The sequence below is a fragment of the Momordica charantia genome, unplaced genomic scaffold (genome assembly GCF_013281855.1).
Source record: "Momordica charantia cultivar OHB3-1 unplaced genomic scaffold, Mcharantia_2.0 BLBB01000056.1, whole genome shotgun sequence".
In the NCBI taxonomy this organism is placed as follows: domain Eukaryota; kingdom Viridiplantae; phylum Streptophyta; class Magnoliopsida; order Cucurbitales; family Cucurbitaceae; genus Momordica; species Momordica charantia.
In genome coordinates, this window is record NW_028275212.1 from 10,401 (window position 1) to 34,969 (window position 24,569).

The 24,569-nt window shown below is 37.4% G+C and overlaps 1 non-coding gene and 1 pseudogene across 1 annotated transcript; both read right to left on the minus strand.

Moving 5' to 3' along the window:
- Positions 1-7,015: 7,015 nt before the first annotated feature.
- On the minus strand, positions 7,016-7,122 carry LOC148207829 (small nucleolar RNA R71). The gene has a single exon (XR_015787630.1). It is a non-coding gene; the product is annotated as a small nucleolar RNA R71 (small nucleolar RNA).
- A 13,465-nt stretch (positions 7,123-20,587) lies between these two features.
- LOC148207830 (fasciclin-like arabinogalactan protein 2 pseudogene) lies at positions 20,588-21,561 on the minus strand (annotated as a pseudogene).
- Between the last annotated feature and the right edge of the window lie 3,008 nt (positions 21,562-24,569).

The window sequence follows — 24,569 nt, forward strand, 5'->3', positions numbered from 1 at the left end:
CTCTACAGAAGAGGTCGAAACGGAAAAAATTCAAAAATAAGATCAGTAGACGGTTGAAGAGGCTCGATGATCGAGTTGGTGCTATCGAGGCCACACTGACTGGCTTCGGGGTCGCCCTGAAAGATATCCAGAGATACCTGAAGAAACTGTCGAAGGTACGCATTTTATATGTATATAATATTAGGTATGCTTAGTTATTAATTATGATTAGTTGGGTCCGAGATAACGCTTATTGGTACGTACTTTTCGTCCAGAGTAAATTCCTTGATCCGACCAAATATTTTGGACGTGGGGGTGGGCTCGATGATGATGATCCATCGGATCAAAGGCCTGATGATGCCCCAACGCTAGATGGAGGTCCGAAAAGTATGGACGAAGACTGGAGGCTGGAAGAGGTCCCTAAGACTGACGAGTATCGGACCATGGAGCATGGTCCGAAGATTATGGACAAGAATTCGAAGAATATGGACAAGGATCCGATGATTATGGACGAGGATCCGATGATTATGGTCGAAGACCAGGGTACGATAATGGAGCGGGACAATGCATCGGATGCTTACCCCGATCGTCCTATCGGTTTGTTTCAGGTAAGTCCTATTTCTATAACGCTAGTATACGTTTGTGCTTCCATATACCAATATGATTAATATTGGTTGAATATTAGGATGCCACTATTGGAATGCAAGAGCCGGAAATTGCATCAGATACGCGACCCGTCAGCCGACGCGTTAGGCGTCCCTATAAGGACTGGGCACCAGACACAGTCATTAAGGTAAACTTAATGTCATACATATACATATTAGCTGTCAGCTGTCATTACACGAACTCATGTGTGTATTGTGTTTTAGGTTGAACCTTACCTTGACCAGGACGAATATGACCTTCAGCAGGCTCCAACTGGGCGTGGGCTACGCAAGAGACATTACTCGTGGAAGCTGAAGGATATATACACACCAACCGGTCAGCGTGGGATCACCGTGGATAGCTACGACCCAGTATGTCCCATTCCGCCGCAGTTGGACGATAAGTTCCAAAGATGGATGGATGACCCGAAGACGGACGGGAGATTGCGGTCCACTGCAACTTGTTTCCAAAAGAAGGAATGGTATCGCGATCTATTGGACCCTAGTGTTGAATTGAAGGACGAAGTAAGTACATGTTACTATATTCGTAGTACTATATTCGTCAATAGTTTGATTACATCAATGTGGATTGGTTAAATGTAACAGGTACTTGATGGTCTCATCCTGTTTATAACGAAAAAGTTGGAGAAGTGTCTCCATCTATGTCTCAAGAAGTTTTCGATAGGCGACGTACTTCTTTCGGTAATTACTTTTTACTTCTTCCGGTTCGAACTAATAAATGCTGTTTTGATCAATTGTTTAACTAATGAATTACTTTTTAACTGCTATACAAACTCTGTTGAATCGGACAGACGGTCCATATGCGGCCATGAAGCCAGGTGTATTGTCCACTAGGATCAACTACCCTTGGCGCGAGGAGAATACAATCTTTCGATATGTCCACGGTAGGCAGTGGGACCACAACATGCCCTGAACTGATGCAAACATCGTGTACACCCCCATGAACGTAGGCGGGAACCACTGGGTCATGTTCGGCATCGACCTTGTACAGGGCGACATAACCGTATGGGATTCACTCCACTGGATGAACTTGAGAAGGAGTTAAAGCTCATGTGTACAATCCTACTTGTGTTGCTGCATCATGGCGGGATATTTTCAGTTCAACCCGACTTGCCAGTAGTGTTGTGAAAGGTGTGTCGGGTTTGCATACCACAAGAGAGTAGCGCCACTGATTGCGGGATTTTCTGTGTCCGGTATTTCGAGTACGATGCCACCGGGTTAAATATGGACACTTTAACCCAAGATAATATTGTATATTTTAGGCGTCAGTATGCTGTACAGATGTAGACGCGTCATCCCATTTTTTGAATAGTGTATGCATTTTCGATATTGTTTCTATGTCATGGTTCATTATTCTAGCATCATACATGAAACACATTCAAATACAATCTCCCCATTAATAATAATAATAATAATAATAATAATATAACACATAAGGTTACCAATGCATGCATGCACGGTTGGTTGCTTGGGGTACAAGTTACCATATAAATTTCTGAAAAAACAACAAGTTACCAATACATCATACATTCACACTGTGTTAAGGGGTTCATTACATGTTTTGCGATTGTGTCCCAATGTACCACACCGACCGCACTTACGTGTTTGGCGCACTTTGCCCGTGGAAGGAATCCTAACTGTCCGCCTCCTACCAACTCTAGGAACCATATCTGGTGCTTCTACCGGTGTATCGACAAAATCTGGAGAACTGTTCCACGTTGAGACATGACCGATTGGAAAAATTGGTTCTGCATAAGCCATTACCCAGGAGTTCGTCGTGTATGCCTCGTCACACAAAGTGTACGGATTTATGTTTCGCATCATCGCCCCAGCAATAGCATGAGAGCATGAAATTTTAAAATAATCAAACTCCCGACAACTACATGTCCTAGAGTTGAAATCAACAATCCCGTCAAGGTTACCATCACGTACCTGGACATGAAACTAGTCGATGTTCACTACAACGTGTTTCCTGGCACTGTCCGAGTATTCAGCAAGCTTATTTTCTATGTAGTCGGACAATGTGGTTGATCGGGAAGAGGCAAGCGTCCGTCGATCGTAGAACCAAGTCTGTAACAAACCTCTGATATGATCCAATAAAGCAGTTACTGGCAACCTACGCACGTGTCTAAAGAGGGCATTCACGGACTCCGCATTATTACTGGTCATCGGTGTGTACCTCAATTCTGTTTGGAAACAACGAGCCAACGCTCCTTCCCAATGTCATCCTGATACTCCCTCACACCAGGGTACGCACCAAGTTGAGCCCAGATTGAGTTGAAATAAGACTCTCGATATGCTTTCGCAGCTTTTAGAAATAGTTCTTCGAGTGCCTTCGCATCGACTTTAAATTTTGCTAACAAGTTCATCTTAATATGTTGTATACAAAAGCAATGAAATGCAGTGGGAAATACCTTGTCAATTGCCTTACAAATGGTGTGATGTCTATCGGAAACGAAAACCAAATTGTTTACTACGCCGAGCGCACCTTTTAATTGAGTCATAAACCATACCCATGATGCTGCAGTCTCACCGTTGACAATAGCAAATGCAACTGGGTAAATCTGGTTATTCGCATCCGCACCAGAAGCTGTTAACAATACCCTCTGAACTTCCCTTTTAGGTGGGCCCCGTCGACAACCAACACTGGTCGAATACAAGTCAGAAACCCTCTAATCGATTGACCCAAAGCCATAAAGACATATTTGAAATATTTTCCATCTTTGAGTTCCAATTCGAAAATAGTACCTGGGTTCATGATTTTTAATGCTTCACCATAAGCTGGTAGTAGACTGTATGACGATGCTGGATCCCCTATAATAAGTCGAAGTGCTTCTTCACTGGACCGCCAAGCTTTGTCATAACTTAAATTCACACCATACTCCTTCCTCATGTCTTGTATTATGTCCTTCGGTCTATACGTGCGGGAGACGTCTGTAAACTTCGCTTGGACAAGATGTCCGACCACCCAACTCTTGGCTTGCATATGATCCTGTTTCAAAACTCCACCGTTGCATGTATGGATGCTATAGTATTTTTTTATCTTGAACAAATTGCAATCCCTTAACTTTGTAGCTCGAAGTCTCCAAGTGCAACTAGTATCAACGCAGTGTAGTATATATAGTTCCGGTGTCGACTTTTTTACTTTAAACTGAAAATTTAGCCGCATTGCACCTAAATGCATTCTCAAACTCAACTCCTTCTTCGTATCAAATACTTCAGCCTCCTTATCATTTGTTCCAGAAGACTGTACTATTAGTTGCAACTTCTCATCATTAGGCTGTCCAGTGAGACCATCACACCTCATTTGTTGGACCGCTGCTTCATCCCTACGAATCTCAGCTTGTACCTGTTCCACATCGGGCTCAGACTCTTCATCAAGTGCATCATCATAGTCATCATTCACAAATTCTGCTTCATAGTCTTCTTCTTCTGACTCTCCCAACGGGTCATATGATTCATCACTTTCATCTTGATTATCATTCCATAATCCCGGCACATTCCAATCACATACCCTGTCATCTCCTAGGTTACATGGAACAATATCTTATTCAAATGGTGTTAAATCCGCTATATCATGACCTAAATGCCTGTAATAGGAGTGTGGTTGTTGGGAAGAAGAGGGGTTCGATGATGAGGAAGAAAATGAATGTATCGAATCTGTGGGTCTCTGGAATGGGGGAATACAAGCTGTGGGCATACAACTCGAGGACACGTTTTGGCCTACATGATATGGGAAATAAGGCATGTACATTTCATTCTCATGTACCTGCTTTGGCGTAGTAGATATGTATATAGGCAATTCAGATACATCTTCACCAGTTAAAAAAAATTCAGGTCATCGTCATCAGTTATCTCCATTACACAAACTTTAGTTTTAAAATGATATACGCGTCTAATTATAATATCAAATTGAAGGGGGTTTATATTACTCAATCTATACATGTGACCTAGAAATTCTTTGTACGTGGTTGTACTATCCACTGTCAATCCTCTCGTACGACCACTGATTACGCTTGTTTACATGCGTAAAAAGAAGGTTTTAGATGCTGTTTTTACTATGTTTCAACTTTGTTTCGGACTTTTTCTCGATCGTTTGAGTTCCAATTCATGCAAAATTCATATACTATGGTTTGTGGATGGCTTATGTTGTATTTATGACATTTTAGGACCATTTGGGAGTGCAAAGTAATCAAAAGAAGCGAAAAGACGGAAAAACCTACCTGGGAGGCGCCAGGCGCCTGGGATGCCTGCAGAAAAACAGGTTTTCTTCCAACTTTGCCCTTAATGAAACGCGTCTTCCAATGCGTTTTGGTGGTTCCAACTGATGCATACGTGTAGAAGAAGTGTTCCACTATCAGTTTGAGCACGATTTGGTCAGTCAAAGGAGTTGGAAATGGGTGATTCACCATCGTTTTAGGGCCTACCTAACCAATTCTGCACAGCTATAAATTCCAGCAACTTCTCCACCAAATTCATCAAGCCTTGCTTCCTTCTCTTGATCATTTTTAGTGTTTCTTTGTTGCTTTCTAAGTACTTTTGAGTTGCTTTCATTAGTTGCTTTTGGTTTTTAAATCCCGAGTACTTTACATTCTTTTATTGAGCTTTGTTTTGTTTCCATTTGTACTTAGTTATTTTCTACTTATTCAAATATATAAAAATCTAGCACTTTGCTTATCTTCTCTTTGCCTTTACTTTATTTTTAGTTAAGAGAGTTGTGTTTTTGGAGAAAAGAGCACGTGACACTCTCCCTTGCTTGAAAGAGAAGGGCGAAGCTCTCAATCCCGATAAAAACTCTCCGTTAGTTAACTTTTGTTTTTCACACATGCATTCCACATTCAACCATTTTACTTGCTGTATTTTCTTCAATATGTCTTTCTAAATTCCCGTCTCTAGCCCGGTTATGGATAGTTAGCCTTTTATGTCTAAAAAGGGTTGCTAAGAAGTAGTGTTTTTACTTTCCATTCATTGCTCAACATGTTTTCCCAAAAAGTTAGGATTTAGAGAAGGCCACTGTAAGTCTTAACAAGTCAATACTGAAAAGGTTGCTTATTTGCATTGTTGAGTGGTTAAACCGAGGAGAGGAGCACCTTAGACATAAGGGTTCCGCTTAAGTAGCCTAGACATAGGACCTTAACCCGAGGTTGCGACTATTTCCATCCTAAAACTAAGATATATCTCATAATAGACATATTAGGGAATGTCTTAGGACTTTGAACTTGCTTAGACATAAGTAAAGTGAGAAGCGTAGTCGTTAGTTTCTAAAGTAAAATGCATATTATCCTTAGCATGTCCTTGATTCTTTGTTGGCTAACTTGAAGTAATTCGGGCTAGGTTTTATTATTATAAGTCCAAATCCCAAATCCAAACCATTATTTGTGACCACTTCCCATTTACAAGAATCACTCATTTCAACATTCACTATTCTTTAAAACTTCAGAGTTTGGAAATTGTTTAGAAGTCCTTGAGGATCGATACTTGGATACTCCATCCATTTTATATTACTCTGACAGGTGTGCGCTTGCATCTATATAATTGTTACCACGCTTAGTGCGTGCGTTCAGCAAAACGCCCAGTCAAGTTTTTGGCGCCGTTGCCGGGGACTTTAGTTTTAAAATTATTTTCAAATTCTTTTAGTTTTTATTTTTGTGAATTGTTGTTGGGTGTAATTTCCATCCACCGTTTTGTTCTATATTTTTGGTCGTTTATCTCACAAGGGTAAGTTAAAGTGCATGAGCACAAGATCTTTTCTTCTACCCCTTGACCCTGAGATTGAGCGGACCCTTCGAAAAACTCGAAAGGAGCAAAGACTTCGAAAACAACTAGAAAAGCAAAAAGAGAGAGAAGGTGAAATCAGTCCTGAAAGTGAGGTAGAGAGTACAAGCACATCAATGGCAGATATTCCACCTCGTGATCCGGTTGATCCACCTGCTGTTAACGGTAATATGAGGGATCATGCGAGAAATGATGAATTCAACCATATCCAGATGGCGGACAACAGAGACGTGGCAATGCGAGAATATGCCGCCACGGCTTTTCAGAACTTTGATTCAGGGATAGTCAACCCTATTCCAGCCCACGCAAACTTTGAGCTTAAACCAATGATGTTCCAAATGTTGCAGACAATTGGACATTTTGGAGGGCAGGAACATGAGGATCCACATGATCATCTGAAATCATTCATTCAAATTGCAAATGCATTTCGATTACCTGGTATAACAGACGATGCTCTGAGACTAACACTTTTTCCATTTTCTTTGAAGGACCAAGCTAGAACATGGCTCAATGCATTTCCACCGGGATCCATCACCACATGGGGGTCGTTAGTGGAGAAGTTCTTAACAAAATTCTTCCCACCTACTCGCCACGCTGATATCAGAGAGGAGATCATCTCCTTTAGACAGTATGATCGTGAACCTGTTCACGAGGCGTGGGAGAGATTTAAAGAACTAATCAGGAAATGTCCGAACCATGGCTTACCGGCATGCATCCAGATAGAACATTTCTTTAGAGGTTTAGATCATCCTACTAAGATGATGCTAAACAATGCTGCCAACGGAGCCTTTACAAAGAAGACATTCAACGAGATAGTTGACATCCTAAATGACTTAGCTTCACATAACGAACTATGGTGTTCGCAAAGATCTAGGGCAGCACCAAAGAAGCAAGATCCAGCTGGAGTTTTGGCTCTGGACATTGCGACCTCGATGCAAAAAGAGATGGTTACAATGAACCAGAGGCTGAAAGAGATGGCATTGGGAATAAAAAATCCATTAGCCACGCCGATACAACCTGTGCAGTCGGATTATTGCACTCCTGCCCCTGTTTGCCAAGTCAACGATCTCATTTGTTCATTTTGCAGTGAAAACCATATTTATGATAATTGTCCACATAACCCTGCTTCCGTTTTTTATGTAGGACATGGGAACAATAGGAACTTTAACCCATATTCGAACACCTACAACCCAGGTTGGAGGCACCACCCTAATTTCTCATGGGGAGGACAAGGAGGTTCGAGCGGTTTTAATCAAGGGCAGAGCCAACAGAACAAGCAGCCCTATGTTCCACCTACACAGCAATACATCCCACCACCGCAACAGCAGTACAATCAGAGAACACAGACTCCACCAGTTCACAATAACAACTCAAATCTTGAGAATATGATGAAGGAGTACATGGCCCGAACCGACGCAGTGATACAATCCCAAGCGGCATCAATGAGGAATTTCGAGACCCAATTGGGACAACTCGCCAATGAATTGAAGAATAGACCACAAGGTTCTTTTCCAGGCCATACTGAATTACCAAAACGAGAAGGGAAAGAACAGTGCAAAGCTGTCACCCTCAGGAGTGGACTGGCATATGATGGACCAACAATGCCAACAACAGATGTACAGATTCCGTCCACTGAACCAATTGTAAAGATACCAGAAAATCCAACAACACCAGAAAAAGAAAATATTAGAAAAGGTAATGAGGACACCCGAGTGTTCCTCCACAGGTACAGCCTTCTTTTACCCCTACTCCCCCGTTTCCACAAAGATTAGTAAGAAAAATAATGATTCCCAGTTTAGAAAATTTTTAGATATTTTAAAACAACTGCATATAAATATACCATTAGTAGATGCTCTAGAACAGATGCCAAATTATGCTAAGTTTTTGAAAGATATAGTTTCTAGGAAGAAAAAAATAGGAGAGCATGAACTGGTAGCCATGACAAAATGTAGTAGTGAAGCTGTAGGCAGCCCGCTACCCATGAAATGTAATGATCCTGGCAGTTTTACCATTCCATGTTCCATAGGAGGAAAAACTTAGGTAGGGCATTATGTGATCTAGGCGCTAGCATTAATCTTATGCCATTATCAGTTTTCAAATCTTTAGGCATAGGAGAAGCTAGACCTACTACGGTTACCCTCCAACTAGCAGATAGATCTATCATAAGACCTGAGGGAAAGATAGAAGATGTTTTAGTCCAGGTGGACAAATTCATTTTCCCTGCGGACTTTATCATTCTAGATTGCGAGGCAGACTTAGACGTTCCCATTATTTTGGGAAGACCATTTCTAGCCACTGGGGATACAGTTTTTAATGTAGGAAGGGAGAAATTACAATGAGGGTAAATAATGAAGAAGTTAAATTTAACGTTCTAGATGCCATGAAATTACCAGGAGACTTTGAAGAGTGCTCTGCTATAAATAGCTTGAATCCTGTTATGTTTGATGAGTTTTATGACTTATTAGTTACAGAGATTGAAGAAGAGCTTGATAAGATAGCAGAGGGACCAGAAGATGTGGCTAATCCTATTGAAAAAATACAAAAAGAAGAATGCAAGTCGTTACTTCCGTCCATAGTGGAACCACCCACGTTGGAGCAGAAGCCATTGCCGTCGCATTTGAAATATGCGTATCTAGGGGATAACGACACTTTACCAGTTATTATAGCTTCCAATTTATCACCTACTAATGAATATTCTTTATTGCAGATTTTGGAGAAGCACAAAAAGGCCATTGGATGGACGATAGCGGATATCCGAGGGATAAGCCCGGCCTTTTGCATGCACAAATTTCTATTGGAAGAAGATGCTAAGAACTCTATTGAGAGTCAAAGGCGGTTGAACCCGAAGATGAAAGAGGTTGTAAGGAAAGAAATTCTTAAATGGCTTGACGCCGGTGTTATATACCCAATATCCGACAGCAGCTGGGTAAGCCCAGTACAGTGTGTACCAAAGAAAGGGGGTATAACCGTGGTGGCCAACGAGGAGAATGAGCTCATCTCAACCCGAACTGTGAGCGGGTGGAGAGTTTGCATTGACTATCGCAAACTCAACAAGGTAACAAAGAAAGACCATTTTCCTCTCCCGTTTATTGACCAGATGCTCGACCGTCTGGCAGGTAAGGATTTCTATTGTTTTTTAGATGGATATTCGGGTTATAATCAAATTACTATTGCTCCAGAAGACCAGGAGAAGACAACATTTACGTGTCCGTATGGTACGTTCGCTTTTAGGCGAATGCCCTTTGGACTATGCAATGCACCCGCGACTTTTCAGAGGTGTATGATGGCCATCTTCTCTGACATGGTAGAAAATATTCTAGAAGTTTTTATGGATGACTTTTCTGTTTTTGGAAATTCTTTCGACGCTTGTTTAGTTAATTTGGAGAGAGTATTGGAGAGATGTGAACAAACAAACCTAGTCCTAAATTGGGAGAAGTGTCATTTCATGGTACAAGAGGGTATTGTTTTGGGTCACAAAATTTCCAAGCAAGGAATAGAGGTAGACCACGCTAAGATAGACATCATTTCAAAGCTACCTCCTCCTACAAATGTCAAAGGGATTAGAAGTTTTTTAGGGCATGGGGGATTTTACCGCCGCTTTATAAAAGACTTTGCTAAAATTTCTAAACCCTTGTGTCAATTGTTAGAACATGATAGACCATTTGTTTTTGATGATGACTGTTTAAAATCATTTGAAATGTTGAAAGTTGCTCTAAGTTCAGCTCCTATAATTATCGAACCTAATTGGGATTTACCTTTTGAGCTCATGTGTGATGCTAGTGATTATGCAATAGGAGCTATGTTAGGACAACGTAAAAACAAGATCTTGCATCCTGTGTATTATGCTAGTAAGACTCTGACCGGTGCACAACTCAATTACACTACTACTGAAAAGGAACTGTTAGCAGTTGTGTTCGCCTTTGATAAGTTTAGGTCTTACTTGATAGGCACAAAAGTCATTGTTTTTACTGACCATTCTGCTTTAAAATATTTATTTGCTAAAAAAGATGCTAAACCACGTTTGATACGGTGGATTTTGTTACTTCAAGAGTTTGATATTGAAGTTAGGGACAGGAAGGGTACTGAAAACCAAGTTGCTGATCACCTGTCTAGATTGGAATCCCCGCTCTGTGATGATGGAACTGTTATACGTGAACAGTTTATTGACGAGCAACTCTTGCGAGTTGATTCAGTTCCGTGGTATGCCGATATAGCAAATTATTTGGTAAGTCGAATAGTTCCTTATGAGTTCAACAAGCAACAGGTAAAGAAATTTTAAATGAAGTTCGATGTTATCGTTGGGATGAGCCTTTTTTATATAAGCTAGGACCTGACAATATCTTACGCAGGTGTGTCGCAGAAGAAGAGCACGAGGCGATATTAGACGCTTGTCATATGTCTCCATATGGAGGACATTTTGCAGGACACAAAACCGCAGCCAAAGTTTTGCAAAGTGGGTTCTTTTGGCCCACTCTGTTCAAAGATGCACATAAGTTTGCCCAGGTTTGTGACAAATGCCAACGGACAGGTAATATATCTAAACGCCACGAAATGCCTCAAACCCCGATCCTGGAGATTGAAATATTTGATGTGTGGGGTATAGATTTTATGGGTCCATTTCCATCTTCTAATGGTAAGCTTTATATATTGTTAGCAGTAGATTATGTTTCGAAATGGATAGAAGCCATTGCAACTGCTACCAATGATTCCAAAGTTGTCATTCGTTTTCTGCAAAAGCACATTTTTACGCGTTATGGAACCCCGCGTTGTCTGATAAGCGATGGGGGGGCTCATTTTGTGAATAGGTCTATGCAAAAGTTGCTGACTAAATACAATGTGCGTCATAGGGTTGCAACAGCATATCATCCTCAGTCGAATGGGTTATCCGAAATATCTAATAGGGAGATAAAAAACATTTTAGAAAAAACTGTAAATCTTAACCGTAGGGATTGGTCTTTTAAGCTTGATGATTCACTTTGGGCATATAGGACAGCATTTAAGACTCCCCTCGGCATGTCCCCCTATAGGCTAATCTTTGGAAAAGCATGTCATTTGCCTCTTGAGCTAGAATATAAAGCATTTTGGGCTACTAAGAAATTAAATTTTGATTTGTTGGCTGCAGGTGAAGCGAGGAAGTTACAATTGTTGGAATTAGAAGAACACAGGCACTTTTCTTATGAGAATGCTAAGTTGTTTAAGGAAAAACTAAACAGTGGCATGATAGGCGTCTTCGGCCGAACAATCTTCAAGAAGGTGATCTGGTTCTGTTATTCAACTCTAGGTTGAAACTTTTCCCTGGAAAACTTAAGTCTAGATGGTCTGGTCCCTTTCAAATTTTTAAAGTCTACCCATATGGGGCAGTGGATCTAGTTGACTCTAAGGAAATGTTTTTAAAGTAAATGGGCAGAGACTTAAGCCGTATTTTGGAGAACCAGTGGATAGAGGAAAAACCTCTATTCAACTTTCAGGTCAATAAATTTTTGCGAAAAATGTTTTTCCTTCTTATCCGTTTTTGAAAGAACAAAAGTAAAGGAAGGAAGTCTTTGTATCTTGTATTTTCTCTTTGTTTCATTATAAAGTTTTTCTTATTAAGAGAATGTTTTTGAAAACGTTGAAAAAAAAAAGAAACAAAAAAGAAAAAAAAAGTTGAAAAAAAAAAAAAAAAAAGAATTATGCAGGCGCCTGGCGCCTGCCCTGTTTTTCCAGCATTTCGAAAACTCTCAGGTTCGAGAAGTCGTGCAACATATCTACAACTTACGGACTTCATTGGAATTTGCGGTTTTACCTTCATGGCCTCCAGCGCTAGCTGCTATCCTTGGTCATCCATCTCCCAGTACTGACACTGATCCTAGTCCACAACCTCCGACTTCATGAAGGGGAGGTTCCTTCTTTGCTATTTTTTGTGTTTTATTCTTTTGGTTAATGACGTAGTTGCATATTCTAGCATTACTACGCATGTTTTTTTTTTGTATTGATTATGTTTCGAGCTCAGTTGAAGCATGAATAAATTAGTATCGTTTATCTTCTGATCACTTAAAGTATGCCTTCACTTAACCTTAGTTTAGCTTTTCACATGCCTATTTTGAAGCATCTGTGCTGTGCATGTGATTTCATGTCGATGATGATTATAAGAGATTGTTGAGTTTTCTGTTCTATGCCTGACTAAGCTTTGCGCTATTTCCTTTGTTTATGTGATAGACTCATTTTCTTTTATGTCTTTTTGATCTTTACAGACTTTAAGCTTTTTCTTTGCCCCTATATAGGAAGTCCTTGTCCTTTTTACTGTTAAGCCTTTTTCATCCGATGCAAAAGTCTTTTCCCAGTGAGGACACTGTCTCTCTTAAGTTTGGGGGGGACAGTCGTTGTGTCAGTCGTTGTTTCAAAAAGATAAGGTGTTATTTATATTTAAAAAATCATGCTATTTTCTTTTGAAAAAGAGTCAGTTGGAAAGAAAGAAAATGTTGAAAAAGCACTTAGCTAAAAAAAAAAAAATATATATATATATATATATAAAAACGAAAGAAAGAAAGAAAAAAGTTGCAAAAGAGTAAAAAGAGTCTGGTTGAGAGAAAATAAGAGTGGGGAAAAGACTTGTGTTAGAAAGAAAAGAGCGGTAAAAACATTGAGAATTAAAGAAAATGTATTTATGATTCCCGAGTCCTACTGTAGACACCCATTTAGTTTTAGGTTGGGTGTTGACTTTGAAAATAGCAGTAAGGATGGTGATAAGTGACTTCGTGTTTCTCATTGTCGTCGTTTTATGACCTAGCTGTTAGTTTCAAAGTCTTTCTACGAGTAGCTGTGGTTGAAACCGATGTTAGTGTGTGGAAACCTCAGGGGCTAGTAGCCGGTCTTTCAGATGTAAAAGTCTTAGTGTAAGGAGGGAGTGTGCAGATTCCTTAGGGGTATTTGAAAACGTTTTCTGTTTTTGAAAGAGAAAAAAGATTTTGAAAGAAAAAGTTTTTATCATTTCAAACTTGGTTTATAGTGACTAAGTTTACAAAGGCAATAGAATGGTAGGCTTTGACATCTTTTCCCTGAGACAATTTATGATTGAACATCTCGGTTGCTTTTGCTTTTCCTTGTCCATGTGTTAGAAAGCTGATTAAAGTTGCTAAGTTTTGCTTGAGGACAAGCAAAAAGTTAAGTTTGGGGGTGTGATTACGCTTGTTTACATGCGTAAAAAGAAGGTTTTAGATGCTGTTTTTACTATGTTTCAGCTTTGTTTCGGACTTTTTCTCGATCGTTTGAGTTCCAATTCATGCAAAATTCATATACTATGGTTTGTGGATGGCTTATGTTGTATTTATGACATTTTAGGACCATTTGGGAGTGTAAATTAATCAAAAGAAGCGAAAAGACGGAAAAACCTACCTGGGAGGCGCCAGGCGCCTGGGATGCCTGCAGAAAAACAGGTTTTCTTCCAACTTTGCCCTTAATGAAACGCGTCTTCCAATGCGTTTTGGTGGTTCCAACTGATGCATACGTGTAGAAGAAGTGTTCCACTATCAGTTTGAGCACGATTTGGTCAGTCAAAGGAGTTGGAAATGGGTGATTCACCATCGTTTTAGGACCTACCTAACCAATTCTGCACAGCTATAAATTCCAGCAACTTCTCCACCAAATTCATCAAGCCTTGCTTCCTTCTCTTGATCATTTTTAGTGTTTCTTTGTTGCTTTCTAAGTACTTTTGAGTTGCTTTCATTAGTTGCTTTTGGTTTTTAAATCCCGAGTACTTTACATTCTTTTATTGAGCTTTGTTTTGTTTCCATTTGTACTTAGTTATTTTCTACTTATTCAAATATATAAAAATCTAGCACTTTGCTTATCTTCTCTTTGCCTTTACTTTATTTTTAGTTAAGAGAGTTGTGTTTTTGGAGGAAAGAGCACGTGACACTCTCCCTTGCTTGAAAGAGAAGGGCGAAGCTCTCAATCCCGATAAAAACTCTCCGTTAGTTAACTTTTGTTTTTCACACATGCATTCCACATTCAACCATTTTACTTGCTGTATTTTCTTCAATATGTCTTTCTAAATTCCCGTCTCTAGCCCGGTTATGGATAGTTAGCCTTTTATGTCTAAAAAGGGTTGCTAAGAAGTAGTGTTTTTACTTTCCATTCATTGCTCAACATGTTTTCCCAAAAAGTTAGGATTTAGAGAAGGCCATTGTAAGTCTTAACAAGTCAATACTGAAAAGGTTGCTTATTTGCATTGTTGAGTGGTTAAACCGAGGAGAGGAGCGCCTTAGACATAAGGGTTCCGCTTAAGTAGCCTAGACATAGGACCTTAACCCGAGGTTGCGACTATTTCCATCCTAAAACTAAGATATATCTCATAATAGACATATTAGGGAATGTCTTAGGACTTTGAACTTGCTTAGACATAAGTAAAGTGAGAAGCGTAGTCGTTAGTTTCTAAAGTAAAATGCATATTATCCTTAGCATGTCCTTGATTCTTTGTTGGCTAACTTGAAGTAATTCGGGCTAGGTTTTATTATTATAAGTCCAAATCCCAAATCCAAACCATTATTTGTGACCACTTCCCATTTACAAGAATCACTCATTTCAACATTCACTATTTTTTAAAACTTCAGAGTTTGGAAATTGTTTAGAAGTCCTTGAGGATCGATACTTGGATACTCCATCCATTTTATATTACTCTGACAGGTGTGCGCTTGCATCTATATAATTGTTACCACGCTTAGTGCGTGCGTTCAGCAAAACGCCCAGTCAACCACCAACGTAATTTTTTTCACTATTGTTCCATTCTCCACCAAATGTTATGAAAACACGAGTCATCCTGCAAATAGATAAAATCAAGTGAGATAAGAATATCGTCCAAACAAAGTGGTAAAAAAATAGCAAAATACATGTCATCCCAGACCGTCCCGGACCAGTCTTGGTCCGAGACATATCCCGGACCACAGTGCTTCGAGATTGGTCCGGGATGTATCTCGGTTCACTCCCGAACTATCTTTCGATCCGGGATTGAACTTGGATTTGTCTAGGATTGAACATTCAATCTCGGATCTCGAAGCTTCAATCTCGGAACAATACTTGGTCCGGGATACCGACTGCATTTTTTTTTCTTTTTTCAAGAAGCCAAGTGAAAATGTATGAATGGAAAATATTTCAAATCATTTCAGAAATTTTTAATGTTAACGTACCTCTAACTATTCAAATGTGAAAATGTTGGACAACGATTTTGGATAGTGTGGGGACAATGATCAAACACGTTGCAATGTTTCTTTCCCGGATTTTAAAAAAACGTGATCTGTGAGGAGTTTGGATGGTGTGAAAATTTTGGATTGTTTCAAATTCAAAACATAAGTAAAATATGAGGTTAAAAGTTTGGTGAAATGGTTGGGTGGAAGTTAATGGGGAAGTTAATGCATCATAAATAAGGGTATATTCGTCTTTTCACTAAAGGTGGGTTCAAAATTAAGTAGAGGTGGGGTCAAAAATTAGGTTTTTTTAAAATGGGTTCATTTATCCAATTTGAACTATTGGTGGGGTCAAAAACCTCAATTTCCCATATAAGATTGGGTAAATCAACTTTCTATCATTGAGTTGAAAAATTTGCTATCAAATCAGGAAACCTTTGTATAACAAATGCTTGTTGACAACAAGCAATCTTCCCTCGAGGTGAAGGTATTCTTTATACAAGAGACAAAGTAGAAAGAAGTTAGTTTCCGAATGTTTTTTCATATGATAACAAGCATTCCATAAATGAAAGGCAGACTAAAGGTAATTCGAAAGGATGTTGTAGTTGCAGAAAGTTGAGACGTATCAAAAATGATTGTTCGATGAATGTGGTATATAGTCGATATGGGAAATCAGGTCATATTAAACAAAATTGTCGAGTGAAACTTAAAGTAGAAGAAGTAGATGTTGTACAGGAAATGAACAAGCATGAATGACTCAATTCGGAACATTGTTTATCAATTGAAACTGTTGATCAACACATTAATTGTTGTTCTATTGCTTCTTTGGTTACAGCGAGGATTCGTCAGTTGGTTCGTGTTATTTTCATCATACTACTAGAGATGTATCTCTTCTTTCTGATGTTTGTGGAAAAAGTGTCAATGTTGCGGTTGATAATTCCTTACATCCTGAAATGGAAGAATGACATGTTAATGTTGAGAATTATGCAATAAATACTGACAGTGTTTCTCGTAAAAATGTTTGTAACGGTCTAAGTCTAAAGAATAATTTTGTTTTAGTCTCTCAGGTTTTGATGCTGGGAGTTTTTTTGGAAACAAGTTGAATCGTGGCATAAGTTCTACTCATTCTTGTGCTAAAGATAGTACAAACTTAAGTTATTTAAATAATCAGAAGGTTAGTCTTATAGCTGGACTTATTTCTGGGTTAACATTTGTTCTTTTGGTCGGATTATTGTTTTTGATCTGCAAGGGTCACTATAAAGACTACATGTGTGAAGTCTTTGTAGATGTTGCAGGTGAAGTTGATCGAAGAGTTTTATTCGGTCAATTGAAAGGATTCGCATGGAGGGAAAGCCTTGAGGGAGATGCTTTCCAACATGAGAATTTGAGTGTTGTCTATCATCCTTAAGAACTTTAAGCTTGGAGACCTTACTTTGGATTGGCATACTCGAAGGTGTATGTCATTGGACACAACTCGAGATTCAGAGTATTGTTTTGAAAGTTGCAATCCAAAAATTACTTATCAAGGTGTTGTGGTTGTTAATATATTTCTTGATGGAGATTTTGAAGCCATTCTTGGTGATTTTTGCCTAGAGTTTGGGAGACAATGGGTCATATAGAACTGAAGTATTTATTTATTGAGGATCATTCGGAAGGATGAATATTTTTTATTTTGTGACATGATATGTTTGGACCTTGTTACATATCCAATTGATTTCTTGTGCTTTGCGGAAGAAAATGATCCTTGTCCATGTCAAGAAACTAAAAAGGGAGAAGCATTTTGGTGCTACTATGGATCATTTTCAAAGGGTGAGACAAAAGCAATGATTACTCTTATGAAGCAAGATTGAAGCAATCAAAAGTGGAAGTGTTATTGACCATATGTTTGTACTAAGGAGGAGTGTTAAAAATTAATGCAAACATGTGTTAGATTCTTTGTTAGTATTTTCACATTTTAATAGTTGTGATTGGTAGTTATATGTCATGATTGATAGTTAACCAAGTAGAGATAAGTGGATGTGTAACTTCGAGAGTTTATAGATTAGTGACTTAATGGAGTTGTATTGTTGCTTTAGAGAGAATTTGAAAGGTAGTAGCCTAAGTAATAGGTTAGTGGTTAGTTATTTCGCTCTTCTTATAAATACTTGTAACAAGTCTCAATTCAATGGATATAAGTTCGTCATTCGTGCAGTTTCTCTCTTGCTTCTACTTTGTTGTTCCCTTCGTGTTTTTATTACAAGTTCTACATATAATAGAAACTTTTTAATATAAAGTAATGATTACATTTTGAGAATTATATTGAGTATAGTGTCGTATTGAAATTGTGATAAACAAAAACAAGATTAAAAATTAAATTAAGGGATCAAAATGGTTAGTTTTAAAGGTAAATGGACCACAATGAATATTTTGAAAGTATAAGGTCTAAAATAAACCAAACTTGGAAGTACAATAATCAAAATAAACATTTTGAAAGTATAGATACCAAAATGAACCAAAGTTAAATACAGCGACCGAAATAGTATTTTAACCTTTTTTTTTTTTTAAGAAACTGTAACTTTATTTATAACATAATTAGAGGTGTTTGATCACAAAAATGACCAAGTTGCGAACCTCAGTTCAAACGGTAGGTTGACCTGGCGGACGAGCTGTAACTTGCTGGACAAGAGACCTGCAAGACAAAGAACACTCTGACACCTAAGTCAGGAAGAATCCAAGTTGTTTTCGGAGAAAAATACATCTGTGTACCTCAAAAGAAGGCAAATGACTTCTATTTATAGGTGAGGTCTCCGAAATCTTTTCCGACAAGGCCTCAACGGCTCTTTAAAGTAAGCGTGAATTATTACGTGTTGTCGTGCAATCTATCAGACTAGAAGGTTGAGTCGAGTATATCTGGGTCGGTTCAACCAACAAACGGGAATGAGACTCAAAGAGAATAGGTTTGGCTGGGTCATGTTGGACGTTGGTTCGGTATGGCACCGTAATACCAAGATGATGAAACTAGGCATTGCTATCTCAAAGCCACGTGGAATCTTCTCCTCCAATCAAGATATGCCATGTAAGAGGTTTAAAACGGCCTCCAAGAAGAGGGATAATCAATTCCATGGGAGTTGAAAAGATGTTGAAAAATAATAAAGGTGATATGGTTGGGTTTTTATGACAGATTAGATGATGAGTAAATTTAAGAGAGGGCAACGGTCACAAATCCCTCTCGAACTCCAATTTCTTTTTCTTTTATATTTTCCCTTTTATTTATCATCACTTTTTTATGGGTTTTTTTATTGGAAATTCGATTCTATAACTTTTGGTCAATATAATATATGTCTTTTTTTCTTCTTTATATGTCTTTTTTTCTTCTTTATATAACGGATTCCAACTCACAGCCTCTTAATTAGAGATGAGTCCCTTAACTAATTAAACTTTGTCCAAATTCGCGGCTATGCTCAAGTTGACTCTCTTTATGCTCTCAACCAAATAATCCTTATTTTGTCACTCCCTCCTCCCAAAACACTAAAAATAAATGGCAAATTTCATATGACAATATCAATTCTACTTATATTTGTTTTCAATCACCAATTTTCATAAGTGATTTTTTCTTTTTTTCTTTTTTTTTCTTCGTTTTCTTCTACATAAATGTATTGTTGTTTTAAAATATATTTCCAAACTTATTATAATTTGTAATTGCTAACTTGAACATAGCTCAACTAATTAAGACATTTATTTCTGATAAAAGGATCGTGAGTTCAAATCTCCACTCGACATGTTGTACTAAAAAATAACACTTGAGATATGATTATAAACATTAAAAAGAAAAAAAAACCTTGAAGTAATATACATATCAAACTTGCCCTAAATAAAATACTTGGTTTGGTTTTTTCAATTGAATTAAATTGATGTCAATTCTTTTTATAGTTTATCTTTATTTGGCTGGATTCTTCGTTAGTTTAGGGCTGGTGTCGTATTATTATTATTATTATTATTTTAATGAACTTGTAAAGATTTGTAAAGGCCTGATTTTCCATCAGTTTTGTTTTTATTTTCTTAAAAAAAAATTACTGATTGGTTTTTTCTTCACATATATTTTTTAAAATAAAAACAAATGAGTTTATAATTTGACTTGAAAAAAAAACATTTTCAAATAATAAATTACGAAAAGAAATAAACTTGTTGAGTTAATAATACTTTTTTTTTTTAAAAAAAAAGGTAATAAACAATAAAACAAAATGATTTATTTTCAAAAGAAAAAAGACAAAATTATTATAAAAAATAAAAAAATAAGGAAAGACAAAATGATTAATGAACGAGGCTCTTAATTATTTCATTGGTTTCATGATTATAAATTCTGAGTAATTAATTAATGGGTCCAGTTTTCCATTAAAAATTACTTTAATTAATGTGCATTCTACGAAAAGTGTCCACTACAAGAAAAATGTCGAAGCTTTTGAGTATGGTCATTAAAATGTGTTGATAATTAAATGAGGGTTACTAAAAATAATTATGTCAATGCGATGGTCCAATATTTTGTTTTGAAAGTTATGGAATCTTTCGGGCAAAAAAAGGTTATTTTTAAAAACAAACCATAGGTTTATTATAGAAATAACTTTTTCACTTTTAGAATGTAATTAAAATTTTAAGAACATTTTTAATTTAGTACCATGATTCATTTTAATACTAGGACATAAATGTGATTTTTATTTTAATAAAATCAATTAAATAAATAAATTTGAAAAATTTCTTTTTTTTTTTCAACCTGAACTTAGCTCAGTGTTATTAGCACTTATCTCCTCCAACTATCTTTTAAAGATCGGATCTGGAACAAAGTTTTTCTCCATGTGAAACAAAGTTTTTTCGGTCTCAAATTTTCGACACATTGCTTCTTAATTAAAGTTTTATTTAGTAATTCAAATAATTGTTATCGATTTCCACAATTTTCGTGACTTTACTTTAAATTTCGATTAACAGAACCTTGAGTAAAATTTAATCATTTTTGTATATTTAGCCATTTCAAAGTAGAGGAAAAAAAAGGTCTAATATTGAAAAAAAAGGGACGCCATTTTCATAACAGTAAAAAAGAAAACAAGAAAAATTACAGCAGTGAAAATCCCAGCCACGCGCCCAAAGCTGCGGCAGCCAAATAAAACTTCCCACCGTCGACTCTAATCGCAGAGTTGCCGTCGGCGTCGTGATCCGACGGGGAGTCGTCGTCGTCGGGAGACTCCGCCGGCGACGAAGCCGCGTTCGGAGAGTCCGCCGCCTTCTCCGACACCGGCGCCGGCGCCGGAATCGGAGCATCGGCTCTGAACAACTCCTCCGGCTCCAGAACCTTGTCGACCAAATAAATCACCAACGAAACCTCATCGAAGGCAGTTCCGGTGACCTTCGCCGTCACAACGCCGGTATTAACGGTCACATCCTGGCCGTCGTTTTGGACGGCGAAATCGTACTTATTAGCGCCGTCGGTGGCCAAGGTGCTGGTGGCGCCGTAACTCTGCTTCAGAACCGGCATCGGCATGTAAATCGGAACGCCGTGGAATTCGAGGAGCGAAGACTTGCCGGCGGCCGTCAGGTTTTTGTATTTCGGCGAGAACTCATCGAAAACGTCGTCGTTTGGACAGAACACCGTCAATCCCCCAACGACGTCGTCCTGAAACACGTTTTCTGCGCCGGCGGCCGTTATGGCTTGGGCAAACGCGCTACAGCCGCGCGTGAACAACACGCGAGTCAGATTAAGTTGACCCGGGTCTGGACTCGGCGCCGCCGCCGCAGTGGTGGGCGGCTGAGTGATGTTCTGGGCACATAACAGAGATGGTAATGAGAGGAAGAGGAGGAGGAGCGGCGGCAGCGCTCCGGCGAGGAAGCGGCCGAGGGGCATTGTGGGTTTTAGAGTGAGAAACTGATCAAAATGAGGAGTGAGAGAGAGGGAGGGGTTGTTTAAAAGAATCAGAATGGAGAGAACGTAAAGTGGAAGCTATGGAGTAAAAGTGGAGATCGTAATAAACAATGGTAGATTTTTTTTAATGGTAGAAATGGGGATTGGAAGTCGAATTTTTTTGTCGGGAACAAGTACTTTAAAACCAATTGAACTATCTTGGGGGTTGAGGAATGAGACATTTTGTTATTTTAGATAACGAAATAGAATAGGACTAGGTTTTACTTATGATTCCATCCAAAAGGTCTCGTAATAATTGTCCTCTCTTATAATGGATCACTCCTTTTCCTAACAAATGTGGGATTTTGTTTGCGGTCTTTACAAATCCAATATAATTCAACTCCAACAAATAATCAGATATCTTAATATTTTTTTTCTTTTTTTAGTAGAGATTTTAATGTTTTAGGAAGGTTAAAGACCATGATATCTAGCTACTTCAATTATACTTAGATTAGCATTGAAAAAATAAATCAGTAAATTTATTATAAATTATATTTGATTGGTTTGTTTTTTCTTCAATAATGGGAGATTGAACTATCCAACTTGAAAATAATTATAGGTGTATGAACTATATTTTAATTGATTTAAGTTAAGAACAATTAGAGTAATTACACCTAGTCTCACTAGCTACTAGAAATGTGAGTATGCATGTGTGTGTATATATATTTTGTTAATTTTCCAATATCCTGTATTATTATTATTATTATTATTTTCAATTTCCTCTATATAAAATACTTGACTATATATATATATATTTTGTTAATTTTCCAATATCCTGTATTATTATTTATTTTTATTTTTTGCAATTTCCTCTATATAAAATAGTTGACTATTTCTTTAGAGGTCATGAATAGTTATATTAGTTAATCAAATATTAAATATTTTCAACATTTATTTATTTAGATTAAGAACTTGGTAACTTTAGTTGTAAATGGTATTATTACAAGTAAAAGAAAGGTAAAAGTCAAAGGTTGGAGTGAAAATAGGGATTACTTAGAGAACAATCTAAAAGATATCGGGAAGAGAGAATCGATAACTCATGTGCTTTGGAAATCACTCCTACCTTTGCTTTAGAGATTATTAAATCCATGTCTTCAAATAAAATCCTTAAAAAGATTAGGGGAAAAAAAACAGAGAACATCATAAGTTTGTCAATCTAAATCCCTCCAAAAGGATTCAACATGTTTTTTCTTAAGTTGACTGGTGGAAGCTAAGCTTTTTTGTCTCTTATATTTAGATTTTGAACATGGTATTTATTTAGTTCATGAATTCTTAAGTTGAAATTAGTTAATAGATTTTGAATGATGTTTGGATTCATTAATCGGGTTTGGGCTTTGGACCTAGAATTGTATTGTTAATGCAGAGCAGATCAAACCATACCTATACTTCTTGGAAGAGGCAAGATCGACTAATCATATCTTGGCTTTTTGGATCTATGGTAGAAGAAATTCTTGCTGAAATTCTTCACTGCACAACAACGAAAGAAGTATGAAGCAATTTACATCAGATGTTTGCAACAAGAAGTCTTGCAAAGACAATGAGTTAAGAAAAAAGTTGCATAATATGGAAAAGGACAATTTAAGCATAAAAGATTACATGAGGTAGATAAAGAATCTAACTTAAAGGGACTGGAAAATCAATTACAACATAGGACAATATCTCACATATCTTTGACCTAGGTTCTGTATATGAGTCTACGATTTCTGTTATTTACAACCAAAACAAAAAATATTTCAATTTAAGAAGTCACATCACTTTTCTTAACCCATGAAAGCATAATGGAAAAAGAGACAGCAACATCAATGACCAAAGATCCCACTTTATTATCAGTGAATCTTGTCGAACAATCAAATACTACATAAAATCATAATGAAGGTCAAAGAGTTCACAATAATCAGAATTATGACAGTAATAAAAGGAGATACAGAACGAATAGAGGAGGAGGCCGCCACTGGAATAATTCTAGAAACCGAATACAGTGTCGAATATGTCACAGATTTGGGAATACTGCAGATAAATGTTACTACGAAAATGTCTAATAATACTCACTCAGAACAAGACAATAATGGTAGATCATTACAGAATTATCAACATCAATGATAGCAATGGTAATGACTCAGACTTGAACAAGATACCAATTAGTACCGACTCTGGAGTAATAAATACATATCGTCACTTATGATAGGAACAATCTCACATTCTGCAATGAAGCACCTAGTGGATAGTAGATACACATAACAAATGGAACAGGTTAGTCCATAACCCATACTGATCATTCTTCTTTGACCTCACCCTCTAACCATGTTTTTCATCTTAAAAACTTTATCCATGTTCCTTCAGTCACCAAAAATCTTCTCACTGCAGGTCAATTTGAAAATGATAACAATATATATTTTGAATCTCGCCTATCTTTTTGCTTTATTAAGGACCAAACTACTGGTAACACCCTTCTCCACTACTCCAAAATGGACTCTATTCTTTCAAGCTGAATGCATCCACTCGCCTTCTCAAAGTAGATCCTTTGTTTATCATATACCAAATCCTAATACTACTATTTTACAATCAATAAAAATCTTTTATTCTGTCAAACTTGTACTATAGGAAACCACCATTCTATCCCTTTCCCACCTCCTCAACAACCTATATAACACGTTTATAACTCATAGTTTCTAACCTATGAGGCCTTCATATTATCTCGTAATTGCTATAAATACTACATATCTTTTATTGATGCTTACTTACGCTTCACTTGGATGTACTTTCTAGAGTCCAAGGCACAAGCATTTTGAGGTTTCATTCAATTCAAAATCCTTGTTGAAAAATTACTAGGCACTCACATTCTAAATTTTCAATTCGGACGGGGGAGGGGAATTCAAACCAAGATCTAAGATCTAAGGCTATTTAATGTAATTGGAACAATATATATTTGATATATAGTATATATTTTATATACAGTATATATATTTGATATACAGTATATATTTGATATACAATATATATTCGATATACAAGTGGATAATATTCCAGTAATAACCTAAATAGTCTATAGTACATGGATAAGGT